The sequence below is a fragment of the Staurois parvus genome, unplaced genomic scaffold, assembly GCF_062004578.1.
Source record: "Staurois parvus isolate SC_StPar_1 unplaced genomic scaffold, SC_StPar_1.0 ptg000282l, whole genome shotgun sequence".
Classification (NCBI taxonomy): Eukaryota; Metazoa; Chordata; class Amphibia; order Anura; family Ranidae; genus Staurois; species Staurois parvus.
In genome coordinates this window covers 14180001-14201580 of record NW_028318078.1, presented here as the reverse complement: position 1 = coordinate 14201580, position 21580 = coordinate 14180001, and the positions used below count along the sequence as shown (strand labels likewise).

At 40.9% G+C, this 21580-nt stretch overlaps 1 protein-coding gene across 3 annotated transcripts in view; it reads left to right on the top strand.

Moving 5' to 3' along the window:
* LOC149458682 (6-phosphofructo-2-kinase/fructose-2,6-bisphosphatase 4-like) overlaps positions 1-21580 on the top strand; it is a 147184-nt gene that overhangs the window by 31461 nt on the left and 94143 nt on the right. Inside the window, exon 1 of one of the 3 annotated variants that reach the window (XM_089681972.1) lies at positions 21098-21196. The exons of the other annotated variants lie outside the window; for them this stretch is intronic. The gene's annotated coding sequence lies outside the window, so the exon portion shown is untranslated. Of the gene's footprint in view, positions 1-21097; positions 21197-21580 lie in introns of those variants that run through there. 3 annotated transcript variants of the gene reach the window in all.

The window sequence follows — 21580 nt, the reverse complement described above, 5'->3', positions numbered from 1 at the left end:
AGAGGCTAGTCCTCGAAAAGCGTCAGTTTTGGATCTCCAGAATTCTCGCTACAGACACACGCAGTGTGAATTGGACAGAGCTGTTCCTTTTTTATGATGTGCCTTTTATTCATCATTTGTGAGTACAATACTTATTATTTACATTCATTAAACTTTTTTACGGTAATGCACTAGGCCGCTGATCTGTTTCTCTATTCAGTACTTTGGACTCCCCCCGGTCCTCTGAGGGCAGCAAGGCATGCATATTCCAAGGATTTTGATATGTGGTCCTAATGACATTGAGTTCATCCCCAAGCTCAGGAGTAACTGGGTTTTCCACTCCTAAACACAGTTTTGGTTGGTTGTACTTCACTTACTAATGAACACCCTACTCTGTATATTGTTTTTCGTATGTTACATACTTCAAACCACTAAATTCTTTTCTTCATTGTGATGTAACATCAGGAAGGGCTATTTTACATTATTCCATGAACATGTAAATGTATGTCCTTTATTCAAATTCCCTATCGCTACAATAAAACTAAACGCACATTGTGCTGTGGCAGAGCTCCTATAACACCCAAATTTCTCCCAGGGTTGACCTCTTACCATGCATATTACTGAAATGATGAACACCAGCTCTTGGGAGGTTTGCAGAGTGCAATTTCACCATAACTACTATAGCTTTAGAAGATGTTGAAATGTTGTTTTTACCAGTATACATTTTCAAGAATCACTAGCTTAAACAGTAGGTCATGCAGGCTGTGTAACTGTAGGCCCACATGCACGCTGGGCATTTTAAAAAATGCCGATAGTGTTTGCTGTATAAAGTCGCGTTAAAACCGCAAGTTTTTTTAGCAGTTTTTATATTTGCGTTTAGCCAGCTTTTTCTGCGTTTTGCATTAGAATTTTTTTTCCCCCCCCTCCCAAGAGAATTTTTACTCAAAAAATGCCAGTTTGCCGTGTTTTACTGTGGTTTTTCTATGTTTACCAGCGTTGGAGCATTTTGTACAGCTAAAAATCTCCCCTAGAAACAAACTAGTGTGTGTGTGTGTGTGTGTGTGTGTGTGTGTTTTTTTTATTTATTTTTTTTTCTTCCCCTCAAGCCTAAAAATGAGTGAGATCTAGATTAAAATTTTTTTATATATATATGCACACATACATGTGATTCGCATTTGGCAGCTAGAGATGTCAATCACGGAGTCCTGGCTGGCGATTCCCGGCCGGCTCATGGCAATCGTCAGGGAAAGCTGACAGGAGGTGTGTGTGTGTGTAACACAGGTCTCTCCTGTTAGCATGGATATGCTGCTTTTGTATCTCTCTGCACAGCAAAGATACAGTTAACAGTAAAATGCACAGTTAACCTTTTGATTGCCCTGGCTGTTAATCCCTTCCTGCCCAGGCACAGTGTTGGTGCTTTTTATTAGCGCTGATCGCTGTATTAGTGTCACTGGGGATGTCCGTGTCAGTTCCTACCTAGTGTTGAAATGCCTGCCCCAGTCCCGCTATAAATCTCTGAATGCTGCCATTTACTAGTATAAAAATACAAATAAAATTCCAGTGTCTATATACGCCATTTGTAAATGCTAAAACTTTCACGTAAACCAATTGATTTACACGTTTTTGTTTTTTTTTGTTTTTTTGTTTTTTCAGCAGACATGTAGCAAAATACTTTTTGACGTAAATTTTATGAAGAAATATTAGATTTTTGTAACAAAAAAATGTAATGGATATGTTTTTATAGCAAAAATTTGAAATGTTTGTTTTATAGTGATAGATAAAAACCACAGATCAAATACCAGCGAAAGAAAGCTCTATTTGTGTGAAAAAACTACATAAATTTCATTTATGTACAGTGTTGCATGACCACACAATTGTCAGTTAAAGTAACGCAGTGCCGTATCGTAAAAATGGCCTGGTCGTGAAGGTCGTAAGTCCTCTGGAGGGCACATGGGTAAAGCCTATGTGTGCAAGGACACATAGGATAACATGTTGGGGAGTTTATTGGCTGTAGAAAAAAAACGCCAAAAGCTGCTGTAAAAACTCCACTGTGCATGAGGACTAACTGTCCCGATCAGTCACGGCTTTAGTTCCACTTTAAGAACATTTTAAAAAAAAAAGTTATATAACATCCTACCAATTAAGAAAATACTATAGTTTAACACTAAAGACATTCAACCAAAAATAAATATTAGGGAGATTTCAACACTGTATACAAAGCGCATTGAGAGTCTTGTGTTCCCCATCAGTGTCTGTTTACTTATGAGGTAAAGGGGGCTCTTGATATCACTGAAGCGCGGCACATAATGTTCAATATATGCAATGCTTGTGAGGACTGTCAAACTGCAGATCTAATAGAGGAATGAGAGTCAGAGTGTGGACTTGCTATGTTTTTGGCTGGGGATGTGCTAGGAACAAGTCACATGTCTTGTAGAGATCAATGCTATTACCCTAATCAATGTTCTCACTACAGACTGCTAAGGTCCGAGGGCCACACATATATACCAAAGGGCCGCAGGTTGGGCAACAGGGGTGTAATTGATTAGCTACTACAGACAGTGAACTGCTATACAGAATTAATGCAATGTTTCAGGGTCAGAACTCTTGTTTACCTTCGATAATCTCTTGCTCATTAGTGAAGGATTTCAGACTGGTAAACTTTACAAATTTGATTTTAATGTATGGTTTTTAGTGAGTGAATAATTGTATGCTAGAGATTGTGTATAGCAAGGGTCTTCAAACGCTTTAAACAAAGGGCCAGTTTACTGGCCTTCAGACTTTAGGGGGGCCGGGCTGTGGCCATTGGGAGTAGAAATTGTCCTGGCGTCAGTGGTAGTAAACAATGAATCTTTGGTATTAGGGGAAGGAATAGCGCCTCATTGTTGGCGTCGATGGGAAGAATAGTGCCCCATTGTTGGCGTCAATGGGAAGAATAGTCTTCCATTGTTGGTGTCAGTGGAAGAAATCGTGCCCTTTTGTCAGTATCAATGGGAGGAATAGTGCCCCATGCTTGGTTTCAGTGGGAGGAATAGTGCCCCATGCTTGGTTTCAGTGGGAGGAATAGTGCCCCATGCTTGGTTTCAGTGGGAGGAATAGTGCCCCATGCTTGGTTTCAGTGGGAGGAATAGTGCCCCATGCTTGGTTTCAGTGGGAGGAATAGTGCCCCATGCTTGGTTTCAGTGGGAGGAATAGTAGCCCATGCTTGGTGTCAGTGGGAGGAATAGTAGCCCTTCCTTGGTGTCAGTGGGAGGAATAGTAGCCCTTCCTTGGTGTCAGTGGGAGGAATAGTAGCCCTTCCTTGGTGTCAGTGGCAGGAATTATGTCCCATTGTTGGTGTCAGTGGGAGAAAAAGTGCCCCAAGGGCCGGATAGAGAGGCAGGCAAAGGTCTGCAGTTTGGAGACCACTGGTGTATAGTTTGCCTATTGGGGATAAATACTACTTGGAGAAACCACCTATATGCCTGTTTAGGCTGCTTTACTAAGAGTTTGAGGAGCATTTAAAAATGTACCTCAAACATCTGCTTTTAATGCCAGTGTGAACAGGGCTTAATGGTTTGGATTTCTTCACAAGTAATACTAAAGTAAGCTCGCTAGCAGAGAAATACTGGATCTGTCATTGCTGACTTTCTTCAAAAGATAATTGTTTTCTGCTTGTTATGACTTACCTTCTGAATTCAATAGCTTCTGAGTTACTGGCTTTGAAAAATCTGGATCCAATCCAGGAGTTTTTAATTGCGTAGTGACTCTAAAGTTTTTTGAAACAGGAGGGTCCTAGCAGTTAGTCAGCATTTTCATAAGGGGATATCCTGAGATTTCCTTTTTTTAAGCACTTTATTCTGTTAGTTTTAATATAAATATCAAAATTGTTTAAATATTGATCACATGCTGTACAGAAGAATGGGGATCAAGGTGTGCTTACCATTTATAATGTATTGGCTTGTTTAAGGAGCAGCAGTGTTGAGTATAAATCATCCATTTTGGTCCTTTTTTCATGTTTCACTGGTTGTTGCATCTTTTGTTGTGGTAATTTTGTGCATCATGTGGCAATTCATGATTTGATCCATGACCTGGATACTGTGTGGTGTGTGTTTGTGTGGTGTTTTGTTTTTTTGTTTTTTTTAATCAATGTTTTGCCAGTCCTAAAGTGTGTGTGTGTGTGTGTGTGTGTGTGTGTGTGTGTGTGTGTGTGTGTGTGTCAAACCGGGACTTTTAATTTTCCAGGTATGACATGGATTCTAGCGTGGCAGTAGTAAGTGGCAAGTGATAAACAGATTGAGCGCTATTAGGCAAGTAAATGGCTCTGATTAAAGTCCAACAGACCTAATGAGGCCAATACATCCACTAGGAGGCAGCTTGTAAAATGACATTTTTAATGGTCATAAACAAATGCACTCACAAGGAAAAATGTGACTGGGCATTTATAAAACTCTGTAAAAGGCTGTCATCAATACTTGTCCTGGACCACAAGGAGATGGAGGCTGTGGGCCCACTGACTGGATGTTATGGAGGCTCCCAGGGCTTCCTGATTGGCATGGAACACTGTGAGGCAGGCGGAAGTGATGTCACGACCAGAAATGATGACCAAAAATGGCCGATCAGGAAGCCCTGGGAGTCTCCAGAACATCCTGTCAACGGGCCCACAGGCTCAATCTACTTGCAGTCAAGGACTGGTATTGATGACAGTCTTTTACAGATGGCGCTTGTTTTCCCTTTTTTCGTAGTAAGTGTATCCTATTACTGCTAGGCGGCGCACATGTCACGGGGACCATTAATCAAGACGGTCGATAACTCTTTTAGTTGGTGCATGGAACAGTGTGCTGTGATGAAGTTTCTTGTGAATGAAGATGGTAGGTGGATATCCACAGAAGACCTCTAGCAACGTACGGTAATAAGATGCTCAGCCCCAGTAAGACATTTGAATAGTGTAAACATTTCAAAGATGTCCGGACGTCCGTCAGTGATGATCCCGGCTGCGGTGGTTCCCAGCCCATGGCAGTCAGTCTTGTGAACATTCAGCGCGTGGAATGCCTTATCCTGGAAAATCAACGTGTAAACTGTTGTGAAATTGCACAAGCAATTAATTTTTCTGTGGGAACAGTGAACACAATGAGGTCAAAGTAAGGCAGACTGGCCTAGGATGGTTCAGGCATACTGAAAAATCTTTCTATGCTGATGCTTTCCAGGCATTAGTTAAACGCTGGAATAATTGTATGAATGTAGCAGGGGAGTATGTAAAAAAAAATTAATGCAGTTTCCACTCCTTGACATTTTGTTCACAGTTGCTGGACTTCCAACAGCCTGCCTAAGCTACAGCCCCACTCTTAACTCATAAGGCAAGTTCAAAAATAAATTTTACATATTTCCAAAATCTGTTTCGCCATGCATTACATTTTTTTTTCCTCAACATCTTAATTTCACAAGTAAATATTTAAAGGATAAGTTCCCTTTTTAACAAAAAAAAATAAATCCACTTTTTTTTTTTTTTGCAAGTAAAAAAAAAATGCATTTTTTGTTTGTGGAGCCTCTAAAGCATTGCACCAGCGATCCGCAGACCATGTAGGTGCTTACTGACAGGAAGGCTCAAAACTACCACGGCTCAAAGAACTACCACTGTGGAGTGCTGTGGTAGTTCATTGAAAACTTCAAGCCGACAGCTACAAAGGCTGCTGGGACTTGTAGTTTTTCCATTCATAGAATACTGTGAATGAGTGACGCGAGTGGAACCCCACATGGCCGTGGTTTTTTAAAATTGTGACAGCTAGCAGGAGGTAGAGAATCCCCCCCCCCCCCCCCCCGCTAGCTGTCACATCGGGGATTGGGGGGGAGCCAGGGCCGGTTTAAACCATATGTTACAACCTGAATATGGGTGTAACATGTTACGAAAGGTGAACTTCTCCTTTTAATACAAGAATAAAAGTCAATATTAGCGATGCAGTTGTTTCTGTGATATGATACTGGATGTTAGGCTATACTTGCTGTCTGATTTAGAGTCCTCTTAATGCATGCATGTACTTGTTTTGTTTGTAGCATTTAATATGAACGATTCCTATATTTGGGTATAATATGTCTCCACCCATGTCTTTTGGTATTTGTGTTGACAGTTGCAGAATATCTTGAATTGCAAGCAGTCTTAGATTTATGGGCAAGACACATGGCCAGTCTTGTTCCTCAACATTGTGGAGTGGGAGGCTTCCCCTTGTTTCCTTGTTTGTTTTGTTGTTGTGTTTGTTTTGTTTTGTTTTTTTATCATCCAATGACCTTTTTAATAAGTATATGATTTTTATTTTGCCTTTCACTGTCAGCAATAAACATAAATGCATAGCAGCAAAAAAAAGGCAATAATTTGGACAGGATTCTTAGGGGACTGTTAAAGTGGAACATTTTTTTTTTTTTTAACATTTTTCTTCAGGCATTTCCTGGTTTCCATGCCTAGGAAAGTGATGCCATACATCCCAGTTGTCTTCAAGAGGGGTTTTCTCAGCTAAGCATACCTTCCTGCATCCGTGTCTGAGCTAAGGGCAGATGGTTTCCAGGAAATAAATGCTACATGCATCATCTGCCCTTACTCAAGTTGGCCATGGCCAGAAATGCTAGGGGGGTGTTTTTGTTGGATTGCTGGTCAGTGAGGGGCCCACCCATCCAGGAGCCAAGAGAGCAGTTGACAGGCTATGTCCAGGAAGTCTCAGTCTGCCAGTCTCATGGTTCCAATGGGGAAGATGCGATTCCAACAATATGGCTACTCCGTTACTTATGGTCAGCACTTAGGACCTCCAAGGACTTTTTGGCTACCTAATGCAGTTTTATTTACAGGGCACTTCTTATCTGAGCTGGTTTTCATACTACAAGCAGCAGGGCCTTCACCCTCTGCAGCAATAAACACCATCACAGTTAAAGTATTGTCAGCAGTAATTAGCTGTCCAGACTTGGTGCCTTTGAAAAAGTATTCATACCCCTTGACATTTTCCATTTCTTTCATGTTACAACCAAAAACGTAAATGTATTTTATTGGGATATTATGTGATAGACCAGCACAAAATGGCACATAATTGTGAAGTGGAAGGAAAATTGATAAATGGGTTTCAAAAAGGGATCATGTTGTGTATAACACAATATATTAACTTTTGTCTAAATTCATTCCAACAAGAATTCTTCATTGTTAATCAAATCATAAACCATGGGTAACGAGGGTTATGAAGAATATTCCTAAAGGATATGTTGACCTTTTTATAACCTGTTACACCCATATTCATTTTTTCTATACAGCACTGCATTACTTTAACTGCCAATTGCACAGTCATGCTTTCTTTCAGTGGTATTTGATCACCTGTGCGTGGTGTGTGTGGTTTTTTTTTTTTTTTTTTTTTTTTTTTTTTTTTTTTTTTTTATTATAGCAATGGCGGCGAATCAGCGACTTGTAGCGGGACTGTGGCGGGCATTCTGACACTGGGGGGGCTGACTGACTGCCCCTGACATCCCAATGACACGAATACAGTGATCAGTACTAATAAAAAGCACTGACACTGTACTAAATGACACTGGGCAGGAAGGGGTTAACCTCTGGGGCGATCACAGGGTTAACTTTGTGCTGTTTTACTAGGGAAACCTACTGCTGTATATTTCTCTGCTGTGCAGAGAAATGCACAACAGCATGTTACCACTGGCAGGAGAGAGACCTGTGTTTACACACCGGTCTCTGCCCTGTCAGTGATACTCGACGGGTGCGGGCGGGTAATCTCGGAGGACCCAGTGACTGACATCTGTAGCCACCAATGGCGACGCGTGTAGGTACCTGGAAATGTGGTGTGTGTGTGTGTGTGTACATGACTTTTGTGCAGCCCTGTAGCAGTAGTTCTGCTATAGGGCGGTCGGGAAGCAGTTAAACCTGGGGGCTCCACCCACCCAGTCACATCACTCATTCACTATGTGAATGAGAAACTAAAAGTCCCAACAGCCTTAGCAGCTGTCTGCTTGTAGTTCTCAATGGACTTCCATGGCGCCATGGTAGTTCATTGAGTCTTCCTGTCAGTATATCTGCTTGCCTGTGTGGGATGCAGACATACTGACAGATTTGCAGGAGACCTGCATTTTACCAGCGATCTGATTACTGGTGCAATGGTTTATAGGCTCCTGCAACAAAAAATATTAAATGCACTTTTTTTTTTTACCTGCAAAAAAATGTGCATTTATTATATTTTATATAAAGGTGAACTTATCCTTTTAACTCCAAGAAGATGGCTTTTAGAGTAGGTAATGGGGAGGAGTTAAAAACAATTCAGAGGGATCTGAAGAGAGGAAGAGAGTACCTAGTCCATCTCAGGAGTGACCTAGAGAGGGTGGCTACATTCCTACTACATGTGGGACCATGGAGAACGATTGTAGCCACCCTCTAAGAGGAAGTCAGATCACAGCAGCAAAAAACAAAAGCTACTTGGGGGAGGCTGAGTGTAATTTTAAGGTTTGTTTGTTTTTTTTTGTTTTTAAGAATACATATTTTATGTGTCCAGTATCAAAGGAACTGTGGGGGGAAAAAGTGCTATCCACACTCTGCCTATCCCCCCCCCCCCCCCCACTCATCGGCTCATGTAATTGGTGAATTTACCAATTATGGAGATGTCCCAAACTTCACAGGCATTGGAAAGGGATTGCGAAGTGAAAAACAATTATTTTTCACTTCGCATTGTTCCATTTGGTTAGGTGTTAGCAGCTTTATATAAAGATTAGGTACTTAGAGCACGGGAGGACTACATAGATATATTGGAAAGGGATTGTAAATCTGATAAGCCTCACTTTTCAAGTTTGTACTTCTATTAGACAAAAAATGGAAACACTACATGATTCGCAGGTGTAAAAGTGATTACATGCTTTGCACTGAAAGGGGAGGTGATGTAACATTCATTTGCTTCCGCTGCGTGATGAGACACCTAGCTAACAGGTGGGAAGCCTCACTTTCATCCACTGCGTGCGCTGCTGGTAATACGGAGTCATGTCAGAGCTTACTGAGCTTCAAAGAGGGCAGATTGTTGGTGCTGCTTAACTGGCGCCTCTGTGAATGAAGTTGCCAATTTATTTGCTGTGTCGTGAGGTACCGTATCAAAAGTTATGACGGCATATACAGTTTCTGGGAAAACATCTGATGATATGCATAAGTGCTGTCGACATGGTCAGCTGACCAAAAGAGACAAAAGGACATTTGTGCAGGATTTTGACCCGGAACAAGAAAACAACTTTAGGGATGCACCGAAATTTCGGCCGCCGAAATGTTTCAGCCTAAAACACCCCTTCCAGCCATCGGCCGACATGAAAAAAAAAAAAAAAAGCACTGATACAGGTGCCGAAAAAACCCCGCCGCTGCCACCACCAGCCGCCGCTCGGTAGTTCTCAGCCTTACCTGAGAAACCATTGAACGATCCCAGTCCTGGGCATAGAGATGAGTGAAGGAAAGATGGCCTCCACACATCTCTATGCCCTTGGAAGACCGGAGCGATGTCCCTTCCGGTTCCGGACTTTTTTTTTTTTTTTTTTTTAATCCAATGCTTTACATTGCAGAGGAAAGATGTGGGGTCTTATTGACCCCATATCTCTAAATATAAAGGACCTCTCACTAATTATTTCTATCACAAGGAATGCATGCATTTCTTGTGATAAGAATAAAAGTGATTAAATCATTTTTTAAAGGGACAGTGCAAAAAAAAAAAAAAAGTTTAAAGTGCCCCCAACCCCCTGTGCTTGCACATAGTGGTAAACACGTGAGGTATCGCCATGGAAGTCAGAGCAAGAGCAATAATTCTCGCCTTAGACCTCCTCTGTAACTTTACACTGCTAACCTGTAGAAATTTTTAAAGCATCACGCATGGAGATTTTTAAGTACCACAGTTTCACGCCATTCCACGAGCGTGACATGTTGGGTATCTCTGTTTACTCGCTGTAACATCCTCTTTTCATATTTAAAAAAAAAAATTGGGGTATGAGTAATATAAATAAAATATATATATATATATATATATATATATATATTCCTTTTTAAAAACTGCGAATTTCGGTTTTTGGCCAAGTGCATTTTGAATTTTTGTTTTCGGCACCAGAATTTTCATTTCAGTGCACCACTAAAAATTGCTGCAAAAGTGAGTGACTGCAGAGCTCAATCTCGGTCCCGTGAAGCAAAAGAATGTTACATCACTTTTTTGCTTTCAATGTGAAACATTTCACTTTCACACCTGTAGTCACACATGTAGGGTTTCCAATTTTTTTTAGTCTAACACCTCTATAGGTTTATGAAGCATGCTAGATGGGGAATCCATTCCTACAGAAACCTGTGTCCTCATAGTTAGACTATTATTTTAGTCATTAAAACGAATTGCTCAAAATTAGATATCCCCTAACCCTCTTATGCTTGAAGATTGGAAAGTTTTTAGTTGATTATTAACCTAGCTATGGAAAAAACTGATATTGCAACATCAGAATTGTCATAAATTTGAGAAAATATGGATACAATATAGTTACTATCATTAATGTGTAATTGCAACTACAATACACTACTGAATAATAAGCTGACAATCATTTACAGCAAGGCAAAACTCCTATTTCAATAGACTTTTAAAGTAGTATTCAACCCAAAAGCAAGCATTTATCATATTGTAGTTTACCAATTCTTAGATGTAGTGGCTGCTGGCAGTTGAAGTGCTTTGGGGAACCTTGGTAGGTCCTTGGAAGTATTAAGCTAGGTGGTTCTGCTATTTCACCTAACAGATGAAAGTGGTAGCCTCATTTAGAGAAGATGTTTTTCTCATGCAGTATCCCTGTGAAGGGGCAGCAGGACCCTGAACCCGAGCTGAAGGTCTTCATGACCGGTCGATTAACGATATGATGGTTGCAACAGAAATGTCCACTGTGCTCTTATCCTGAGGATTTTGCATAAACCTGATTTATTTAAAAAAAAAAAAAAAAAAAAACTTGAATCCTACACCAGACATTGCTAGGATTGGAAAATTCCGCATTGCACATTGTGTTACATGAACGCTGTTCAATTCAATAGGGTCCCTGACAGGCTTACCTAGGAAAAATGGCAAAGGGTGCACAAACTATAGTCTAGGCATTGATAGATGCTTTTCAGGTCGCCGCAGAGTTTGGTCATGTTATGTGTATATGCTTTTTTTCTGTGTGAGAACATACTGTCAATATTGCATTTTGTTGGGGGCATTGAAAATTTATTTTTGACCGCTCCTGTGATCTCCTCCCACTTTGATGCAATCTTGGAGCTGTGGCACCGGTCCACAGTATCAGAGGACCACTGAAAAAAGACCTATTCCTCCAGCCTCAAGAGTTAACTGAGCAGGATCTGTGGTTTTGGTTTTCTCCTCAGCTTCTAGTAGTGCAGGATATCATGACTGTAGGTGCTCTGGGGTGGTTTACAGGTTGGTGGCACGAGATTTCTTAAAAGGTCAGTCTGGGTAGATCCATTGGCAGATTGCCCCCCCCCCCCATTGCCACCTTTTCAATGTGTGGAAATAGGAAAAACAAACCAGATTTTCTTGTGGACAAGTTAAAGTAGGTGTAAAGGCATAACTATTTTTAATTTTGCATAGTAGAATGGGGAGAACCCATTTTCTCCTTTCTTCTTTTTCCTTTCTTCTCTTTTTCCTTTCTTTCTTCTTTCTTCTTTTTTTTTTCCTTCTTCCAGAAATGGTGTTCCTATTGGAAGATTTCCTCTTACTGTTCTGGTGTCTTGCCAAAATTTGATTTTCTTATACTTCCACTTTTGATAATAATGGTAAACAGGCGGGAATAAAAACTGACAGGTCTTTAATTCCACTCCATCTAAAATAAAGTTTTTGTCTAGTAGCACATTCAATTGCAACTGCTAGAAATGACCACTAGATGGTGCAACAATAACATATGTAAGCGGAAAGCTTATTAAGCTATTAGGTTTCCTATCTGCTGCAAAGTACAAAGAGCTCGCTGAGTGCCTGCAGAAAGCAACAGTGATGTACAAGGTGGTAGTGGTATCCCAAAGTAACTACTCCGGGGGAAAAGTTTGCATTTTTTAATATTACTCTCTTTTCCACTGACAAACATACAGCATGACTTACTATTTTTCAACTATTCTATAGATTTCAATGACATCAGATGACACAATCCAGCCTTGTTTGTTTTCCGTGGGTTGAAATGTGTGGGGGCTCACAGACCTTGTTGGGAAATGTCAGAGATCATCAATTGCAAAAGTATATTTTGTTGCTTTGATCATGCAGCAACACGTACAATAGCCGTTAGAAAGTGTGTGTGTGTGTGTGTGTGTGTGTGAGATCAAATTACCAACCAAAAACTTGTCAACTAATAGATTAGTTCTATAGCAAAAGCTGTAACAACCTTGAACTACTATGTTACGGCCTCGTTCACATAAGGTTGATCTGCTTTGCTCAGCAAGGGATCTGTCTGCCAATTGCCAACTGAGCAGAGTAGGCGGATGAGAGGTCCATGTCCACTTAGTTTATGCAGAGGGGACACGGGCCGAGCCTGCCCTGCTCTATGGAAGGACTACCTTTTTAAACTGCCTACACAGAAGAGGATGGATACTCTTCCATTTGTTTTTTAGTGGATCGGATCCGCTACAAGTCAATTTAGACCTGCCGGTCCATAGAGATGAATGGACCGTCTAATCGGGTCCACCTGAAAAACTGACAGACAGACCTGATCTGAACAGTTGTGTGAAGGGGGCCTATCACTTTTTTAGTACAAGATGCATATCACATTTATTTGACATCTGTGTTTTATTAGGATGCAATTTATGTTCTTGTGCCCTTGTTGCTTAGAATCTTAGGAAATAGGCATCTTTTGAGACTGATCGAGAAGGAATAAGTAGGTGTCTTGAATTATTGCATTTTCATTGGTTAACTTCCTTAGGCTTCAGTCCAGTGGCACTGATGTATGTAATTGTGTATAATCACATTTTGGAGCCCTCCCAGTTTATGTCCAAAAACAAGAGAACAAGGCAGAGATATTCTGGCCTAACAGTCACTTGCTTGTCTTTGTAAGGATTTTGTTTTACTATTTTGCAAAGGAATCTAAATGGCCGTCATCCTTCCAAATATTTTATTGCTGTCTGCCCTGCTAAGGTGATTTGCCTCAGGGAAATTAAAATTTGTAGATTTTTCATGACCGCTAGGGGTTGGAAACCATTTTACAATGGGGACAAGTGGTATTGGTGACCGCTGAAAGACATGAACAGCAAAAAACAGAGAGGGGTTTTAACCACTTCCTGCAAATGGACATACTAGTATGTCATCAGGTTTAAGTGGACACACACACACACACACACACACCTTCTCACCGGCACAAAAAGCAAACCGTCAACTATGGGTGGCAAGGCATTGTCAAAAGATCTCCGGAATAAATTTGTGGACAGGCACAAGCCAGGAGATTTTTTTTTTTTTTAAAGCAAAGGCTTTATCAATGCCTAGGAGCCCAGCAAAGTCTATTCTTAAGAAGTGGAAGGTATTTGGTACAACACAGACCCTCCTTGGATAAGGATGTTGCTCCAAACTGGATGAAAGACCCAGGAGGAAACTGGTCAAAGAAGCTACCAAGAGGCCTACAGAAACTCTGAAGCAGTAGCAGGAATTTATGACAGAGTGTTCGTTGTGTGCATGTGACAACAATATCACAAGTTCTCCACAAATGTGGCTTGTATAGGAGGGTTGCAAGAAAAAAGCCACCCCCTCAAAAAAAGGCCACACGACTGAGCTTTGCCAAAACGCACATTGAAGATTCTGAGGCCACATGAAAAAAGGTGTTCTGGTCAGATGAGACTAAAACTGAATTGTTTGGTCACAACACTAAACGATATGTCTGGCAGAAATCCAATACATCTCACCATCCAAATAACACCATTCCTACAGTAAAGCATGGAGGTGGGAATATCCTGTTTATGGGGGGTTTCTCTGCAGCAGGGATTGGAGCACTTGTCAGGATAGAGGGAAAAATGGATGGAGCAAAACACTGTCAGATTCTTGAGGAAAATCTGCTGCCCTCTGCCTGAAAGTTGTCAATGGGAAGAAGGTTTACCTTCCAACCTGACAGTGACCCAAAGCACACAGCAAAAATGACCACACGGTGGTTGAAGGAGAAAAGGGTGAATGTCCTTGCATGGCCTAGTCAGAGCTCAGAAATAAACTCCGTTGAAAATCTGAAGAATGACTTGAAGACTGCAAGTCCACAAACGGTCACTATCAAGTTTAACTAAACTTCAGCAGTTCTGCAAAGAGTGGGCAAATATTGCAAAGTCTAGATGTGCAAAGTTAGTAGAGGCATATCCCAACAGACTAAAGGCAATGGTGGTTCAACAAAATCCTGATACAGGGGAGTGATCCTTTTTTTCCAACTTGGTGATTTCTATTTTTGAATTTTTTTTCTGACATAATGGTGTTCTATCTTTCACTTGGATGTTATAAGTTGCACTGAGTAAATTACAGCTGGATAAAACCAAACTGTTTCGGTCTTCATTTAGGCTGCAAAGCAACAAAATCTGATTTATTTTAAAGGGGGTGATTCTTTTCTATACCCACTGTATTTATGTTCATTCTTTTGACAGTCATACAGATGTAAATGAATTAAAAATGTTCTGTGACCACTTATTGTAAGGCACTGGAATGGCAAAAATGAATGGAAATTTGTAAATTTTGTGAATGGTTTGGCAGATAAAGCAGTACATATACATTTTACTAACTTTGATTTTGGCCAGAACTTAAAGTGAGAATGGGAAAAGACCAATCACTGTTGCCCTTCTTCTTCCTTCATCCTCCTCTTTTTTTTCTCCTCCTTCCTCTTTCCTCCTCCTTTTTTTTTTTTTTTTTTTTTTTTTTTTTTTTTTTTTTTCTCCCCCCCCCCCCCTTTTTGTGTGCAAATGTCTGAGGATACATTGCTGTATCTGTATCACATCAATTGATGACCCTTTAAAGAAGGGGGGAAAAATGAAAAAGGGAGGAGTACCCATAGGCTCTAGTAGCAGAAACTCAAAGGTTGCCTCCTATCAAAATGTTTTGGTAGATATACAAATATCTTGGAAAGTTCTCCCAAAGGAGGCCTCCACTCTCCGTGCCTTTTTTCAAATGTGTGTTTTTTAAATGTTTTAAAATTTTTCTAGTAGTACCCTTAAATTACAGATGAAGGGTCCATGAAAAAGCATTATGAGACACTTGCTTGGATCAGTCTGAATCAGTAACTAATAGACAAAAAAAATGCTATGTAATGTTTATGGTTTGGAAGTAATTTATACTGAAGGATTATGGAATTCTATAATTAGAGTCATAGATACACAACAGAGGAATTTTTTTTTTTTTTTTTTATCTGTATAATACTTTATGATTTATGGATTAACACATAATGTGACTTTTTGGTGTCTGATATTCAAAAGATATACTTTTTTGTGTGTTCTCTCTCTCCCCCCTGTATATGCTTATGACTTATTTATTTATCCTACCAATCCTTAAGTTGGATGGCTGGTTTAATTTTCATTTTAGACTTTTTTCCCTTTTTATTTTCACCTGGTTAATTTGGCCAATATTACACTTCCTATCCTAGTGTTTCCACTCCACTGGGGGAGCAACAGACACCTCTGGATGGCTGCATTATCAATCTGCGGAGAAAAGTGTTTTTAGACGGACTGATGAACTTGATTATTTTAAACTGAATTTTCTTTGTAAAATTTGTTTAAAGTCTGCAGCTACAAATACTGACACTTACAAGCCCAGGGATTCAGTGGTTCTTTGCAGGTGTTCGGATCCCTGGCATTACTGTTTTGAATGTGGGACTTCTTGATGCTTCACAGCTGGCTCTCCATTGTGCATGCGCGAGATGTGCTGCACTTTCTAAATGGTCCTGCAGTCTCCTGGGACAGGTGACTTGTACCAGGAGGTTGCAGGCGGGAGGGATGAACTTCCACTCTGCTTGCCTAGGCAAGCAAAGCAGAAGTGGGAGCGGGTACCTATTTCTGGCAGTAGAATTTCCTTTTGGTAAGTGCAGTTTTGGTGTAACGCAAAAAAACTTAAAACACTTTTTAAGCAGTTACAGAAAATTTTACCAATTGGGATAATAGTTGATGATTGTAAGCACCAGTATTTGTGTTTAAAAATTAGTCTCGCCCTTTAACAGATCAAGCTGTATAACAAAACTGGCACTTAAAGAAAATTGAAAAATAACAGGTTTAGTTCACACTTGTGCAGATGAGGAACTTTCACATAATTGTGCTTGTTCCCAATTCACAGGGAAAATATGCTGCTCTTTAGCAGAGGTGCTATTAATTGTCAGTGGCACCCCCACGCATCAGAATTCTGGCTCTTTTTTGCATTCACCAGATTGGATGGTGCTGCAGCAACATGCAACTTTGTGTAGTGCAATATGAAAAATTAGAGTCAGACTTTTTTTTTTTTCTTTCTGCATTCCTGTGAGTAGGACAGCTTGTTTAAATGAATGGGTTGCCTACATGCAGAATGCAGGTTGCACAAGTGTGAACCTAGTGTTATTTATAGGATCAACAAGTGAAAATAAAGGGTGAAAAAAGACTAAACAGAAATAAGGAATGCCGCCACCACATCTAAGAATTGGTGAACTGCAATTTATTATATATTTTATGGGTTTAATACTGCTTTTAATTTTCTTGTTTGCACTTCCTGGTTCCCTGAAGCTCTGGTGGCTTAGCCAGGGCCTCACAGATACCCCCTGGGAAGGCCAAGTCACCAGTGCCTTCAAGGTAGATTGAGCACATGTGCCAGATGAGCTGTGGAACTGTTTGCTATAGTTTCATGCTAAATTATTCCACCACGCATACTGTGAATGTGTACATTCTGTTGCACCCCTGTGCATGTGCCGTGCAGTCTGTGAAGTGGTTTGTTATTGTTATTAGCAACCACTCCACAGCCCATAATATTCATATATGTGTGTGTGCCTAAACATGTGCAGTACATTATTGAAAAATCACAAACCCATCTCAAACTTGTACTGCACATGTGCGAGATAGGGCAAGCTATCTTTGGTGGGCTGGCTTAAGATGACAAAGAAGCCAGATGCCAAATGAGTTATTTAAAACAAAAAATGGCAGCACAGTTTTCCACCTGCCAAGGAGAACTGCATGGAGACTGCAAAAGCCACAAAAGAGTCTTTAACGTAAAATTCAACCTAAAAGCCAACAAGTCCTAACCGCTCACCATCCGCCCTATAGCAGAAGTACTACTACAGGGTGGCACAGCTGCAAAAAATCACGTGTGTGTATATATGTGTGATTTGCATTTCTGGGTAGGGGGCGCGCACTGCCCTACCTGCCCCATTATTGGTGGCTGGGGATGGCAATCACCGGGTCTCAGCCGGCAATTCCCGGCCGGCACTCAGTGATCGTTGGCAAAGCTGATGGGAGAGACCTGTGTGTAAACGCAGGTCTCTCTGCTGTCAGCATGTCTCCCAAGTAAAACCGCACACAATGTAAAATACACAAAGAACACAGTTAACCCTTTTGATCGCCCCAAATGTTACTACCTCCCTGCCCAGTGTCATTAGTACAATGTGGGTGCTTTTTATTAGCACTGATCACTGTATTCGTGTCACTGGGGATGTCGGTGGCAGTTGGTCAGTTTTCACCCACCCAGTGTCAGAATGCCTGCCGCAGTCCCGCTATAAGATACTGATCGTCGTCATTTGTAGACCCTATAACTGTCACTTAAACCAATTAATATATACTTATTGGGATTTATTTTGTTTAGCACAGACATGTAGCAGAATACATTTTGGCCTAAATTTTATGAAGAAATTTGATTTTAAAATTTATTTATTGGGTATGTTTTATAGCAAAAGGTCAAAAATTGTGTGTGTATTTATATATAATATATATTTAATGTCAAGTCCATAAATATTGGGACATCGACACAATTATAACATTTTTGGCTCTATACACCACCACAATGGATTTGAAATGAAACAAACAAGATGTGCTTTAACTGCAGACTGTCAGCTTTAATTTGAGGGTATTTACATCCAAATCAGGTGAACGGTGTAGGAATTACAACAGCTTGCATATGTGCCTCCCACCTGTTAAGGGACCAAAAGTAATGGGACAATTGGCTCCTCAGCTGTTCCATGGCCAGGTGTGTGTTATTCCCTCATGCCAATTACAATGAGCAGATAAAAGGTCCAGAGTTAATTTCAAGCGTGCTATTTGCATTTGGAATCTGTTAGTGACAGCTCTTTGGATCTCCTCTTCAGAGTTGACAGCATCAGTGAAGCAAGCCATCATTAGGCTGAAAAAACAAAACAAACCCATCAGAGAGATAGCAAAAACATTAGGCGTGGCCAAAACAACTGTTTGGAATATTCTTAAAAAGAAGGAACGCACCGGTGAGCTCAGCAACACCAAAAGACCCGAAAGACCACGGAAAACAACTGTGGTGGATGACCGAAGAATTCTTTCCCTGGTGAAGAAAACACCCTTCACAACAGTTGGCCAGATCAAGAACACTCTGCAGGAGGTAGGTGTATGTGTGTCAAAGTCAACAATCAAGAGAAGACTTCACCAGAGTGAATACAGAGGGTTCACCACAAGATGTAAACCATTGATGAGCCTCAAAAACAGGAGGGCCAGATTAGAGTTTGCCAAACGACATCTAAAAAAGCCTTCACAGTTCTGGAACAACATCCTATGGACAGATGAGACCAAGATCAACTTGTACCAGAGTGATGGGAAGAGAAGAATATGGAGAATGAAAGGAACTGCTCATGATCCTAAGCATACCACCTCATCAGTGAAGCATGGTGGTGGTAGTGTCATGGCGTGGGCATGTATGGCTGCCAATGGAACTGGTTCTCTTGTATTTATTGATGATGTGACTGCTGACAAAAGCAGCAGGATGAATTCTGAAGTGTTTCGGGCAATATTCTCTGCTCATATTCAGCCAAATGCTTCAGAACTCATTGGACGCCACTTCACAGTGCAGATGGACAATGACCCAAAGCATACTGCAAAAGCAACCAGAGTTTTTTAAGGGAAAGAAGTGGAATGTTATGCAATGGCCAAGTCAATCACGTGACCTGAATCCGATTTGAAAATGCATTTCACTTGCTGAAGACAAAACTGAAGGGAAAATGCCCCAAGAACAAGCAGGAACTGAAGACAGTTGCAGTAGAAGCCTGGCAGAGCATCACCAGGGATGAAACCCAGCGTCTGGTGATGTCTATGCATTCCGGACTTCAGGCTGTAATTGACTGCAAAGGATTTGCAACCAAGTATTAAGTGAAAGTTTGATGATTATAATTCTATCCCATTACTTTTGGTCCCTTAATAAGTGGGAGGCACATATGCAAACTGTTGTAGTTCCTACACCGTTCACCTAATTTGGATGTAAATACCCTCAAATTAAAGCTGACAGTCTGCAGTTAAAGCACATCTTGTTCGTTTCATTTAAAATCCATTGTGGTGGTGTATAGAGCCAAAAATGTTAGTTGTGTTGATGTCCCAATATTTATGGACCTGTGTGTGTGTGTGTGTGTGTGTGTGTATATGTGTGTGTATATGTGTATATGTATGTGTGTGTGTGTATATATGTATATATATATATATATATATATATATATATATATATATATATATATATATATATATATATATATATATATATATATTTTTTTTTTTTTTTTATAGCGCAAAAAATGCAGGCAATAAAATACCACCGAAAGAAAGCTCTATTTGTGGGGAAAAAAATACATACATTTCATTTTATGTACAGTGTTGCATGACTGCGCAATTATCATTTAAAGTAGCGCAACGCTGTTCCGCAAAAAATGGCCAGCCAGTGGAGTAAATTCTCTGGAGGGCAAGTGATTAAAGTGGTAGTAAAGTCGTGTGTTTTTTGTTTGTTTTGTTTGTTTTTCACTTGTACCTACAGGTAAGGCTACTGTAAATATATACTATTTTCAGGCTGCTCCTGTCTTGTATTATTATTATACAGGATTTGTATATCTCCAACAGTTTGCTCAGCGCTTTACAATATAACGGGAGACAATACAGTTCAATACAAGAGGGATAGGAGGGCCCTGCTCCTTGGAGCTTACAATCTAGGAGGGAGAGGCTAGTGGTACAAAAGGTAGTAACTGTGGGGGATGGACTGGTAGGAAGAATAGATTCCATTATTAGCTGATGACAGGATAGGCTTTCCTGAAGAGAGGTTTTCAGAAATCGCCTAAAAGTGAGCAGAGTAGGTGATAGTCTGATAAATTGGGGTAGAGAATTTCAGAGGATGGGGTTAGCTCTGGAGAAGTCCTGGAGACGAGCATGGGAGGAGGAGACAAGGGAGCTAGAGAGCAGGAGGTAGTGTGAGGAGCGGAGAGTACAGTTTGGGTGATATTTGGAGACCAGATCAGTGACGTAATTTGGGGCAGAGTTATAAATGGCTTTATACGTTATTGTTAATGATTTGCATTTTATCTGTTGGGCAATGGGAAGCCAGTGGAGGGATTGGCAGAGAGGGGTGGCAGATACAGAACGGTTAGTAAGGTGGATGAGTGTGGCAGCAGCATTCATGATAGACTGAAGAGGGGATAGCCTGCGATGAGGTAGGCCAATGAGGAGGGAGTTACAATAGTCAAGGCGAGATATAACAAGGGAGTGAATAAGTTGCTTAGTGGTTTCCGAGGTTAGGAACGGAGATCTTGGAGATGTTGCGGAGGTGACGTCTACAAGATTTTAGACAGCGATTGGATTTGGGACTGAAAGGACAGATGGGAGTCTAGGATTACACCTAGTACCCTGGCATGAGGGGAGGGACTGATGATTGTGTTATTGATTTTGATGGAGAAGTCGGGGGAGGGGGCACAGGCTGGGGGGAATACTAAGAGCTCCGTTTTGGAAAGATTGAGTTTGAGGAACTGGAGTGACATCCATGCCGATATGTCGCTTAGTTGGTTAGTAATGCGAGAGGAAACTGAAGGGGTGAGGTGAGGGGTGGAGGGGTCACATGATCTGGTTTCACTGTGTAAGCCAGTGGCTGCTGCAGAGGAGGGAGCGCTGACCACGGCTGCTCTGGGGAAGCCTATGAGTGATATCATCGTTCCTGGCTTTCCCAGCCATTTTCGAGTGCTCTTTCCATTCTCCTGCAGCCACTGCTGACTCGTACAAGGGATCACGTACCTGAACCGAAGCAGTCTGAAAATGGATAATTACATAGATTACATCTTATTTACACAGGTTAGTTATTATAGCTGACCAGTTAGGCTTTAGCTTAAATTCAACTTTAAGGGGGACCCCTTTTTGTTGGTACCTATTAAGTGTATTCTTTTTGTATTGTAACTTATGGTTGTGATATCTCAAACCTTTTTTTTTTTCCCCCCACAAAGTCTCATTTAAATATATTTTGAAGGGTGAATGAACTACGGGCGTGCTGATCAATGTGCAGTTCATTCAAACTACAAGTCTATCAGCTACGGTAGCAAAAGGGACATGTCCCTCTTCCTTTTTTTTTTTTTTTCCTAATTCACGGCCATGCTGGTCTGAAAAGCTGACAGAAGGTGCAAGGAGAACCCCTCCCCCGCTGTCACACTGAGGGAGGGGGGGGGGGGGGGACAGTGAGTG